Raw genomic sequence first — 1,266 nt, 5'->3', positions numbered from 1 at the left:
GTTTCTGTTATATCATCAAGTTTTTGCGTCAATATTCCATAAAAAATAACTCAGCTTCTATTTCATGGGGATTTTAATCAAAGTAAACAATAATCATTAGTCATACAGTAACTGCTATAAAGTACAGTGATACTAACTTTAGTTTCTCCAGCTTGAATTGTGTGTTCATCAGTAGATCACTGAGATGTTTTACTTCAGAGTCTCTGAGTTCATTTCCGCTCAGGTTCAGTTATCTTAGGTGTAATGAGTTTGATTTCAGACCTGTCACAGCAGAAAAACCTTCATCTGTCAAACCACTGCTGCTTAACCTACATTGAGAGAAAGAGAGAAATCACACTTCATTCTTTTTAATTAAAAGACTTAATTCTTGTGTGTGAAAGTCACTGACCTCAATCTCTCAAGTTTACAGTGTGAATCCTTCAGTACGTCACATAAGTGATTCACTCCTGAGTTTTCTATTTGGTTCTCATTCAGGTTGAGTTCTCTCAGGTGTGATGGGTTCATTCATCTGTCATTTCACAGCCTCTTAACCTACATTGAGAAAAAGAGAAGTCACACTTCACTCAGTTTCATTTGAATCAAATGTGTAAATGAATACATGGCATAAAGTTATTTAATTTTACTAAAGAAAACTTTTTCAATATTGCATTTGGTTTAAAAGTTAATTACGTATTAGGGTCAACACAAATTAGCTTGGTTACACTACATTAATTTACAGTAGTTTGGATTTCATCAAATATTTGTCAAACTAAATCGTATGTGATTAAGTGATTATTTACTGAGATCTTAATTAAATTATTATTATTATTATTATTATTATTATTATTATTAAACAAGCAGTTATGGTCATAATTTTTGAATATCTATTACTCATTAAGTGTCATAGTCACTTAATTTAAAAACATTGCCTTTACAGAAAAAACACATAAAATAACACATCCATCCTTAAATTTACAATCATTCAGTTCCTTTTAAATAATGCTGGGATCTACAAATCTACTACTCAATTAAAGCAACAACTAATATTAATGTAGTTTCAACACAAATAAATNNNNAGAATTTAACTTATTATAATTCAAATGAAAAAGAGAAAAAAAAAATAAAATATTGTTTTTTCAGTGTACAGTCACAAATACACATAAAACAGTGAAATTTAATGACTGTAACTGCTGTGGAGTATAATGATACAATGATGATTTAATGAGTTTCTCCAGCTTGAATTGTGTGTTCATCAGTAGATTTTATTTCAGAGTCTCTTAACCTACA

The 1,266-nt window shown here is 29.5% G+C and overlaps 1 protein-coding gene and 1 long non-coding RNA gene across 2 annotated transcripts in view; one reads left to right on the top strand and one right to left on the bottom strand.

Moving 5' to 3' along the window:
* LOC122327919 (GTPase IMAP family member 8-like) overlaps positions 1-1,266 on the top strand; it is a 295,481-nt gene that overhangs the window by 11,198 nt on the left and 283,017 nt on the right. The gene's annotated exons all lie outside the window — the stretch shown is intronic.
* LOC122328035 lies at positions 59-527 on the bottom strand. Its single transcript, XR_006247750.1, has 2 exons — positions 389-527; positions 59-308 (listed from the first exon to the last, which is right to left on the bottom strand). It is a non-coding gene; the product is annotated as an uncharacterized LOC122328035 (long non-coding RNA).

The sequence above is a fragment of the Puntigrus tetrazona genome, chromosome 22, assembly GCF_018831695.1.
Source record: "Puntigrus tetrazona isolate hp1 chromosome 22, ASM1883169v1, whole genome shotgun sequence".
Classification (NCBI taxonomy): Eukaryota; Metazoa; Chordata; class Actinopteri; order Cypriniformes; family Cyprinidae; genus Puntigrus; species Puntigrus tetrazona.
This window is presented reverse-complemented; position numbering and strand designations above follow the sequence as displayed.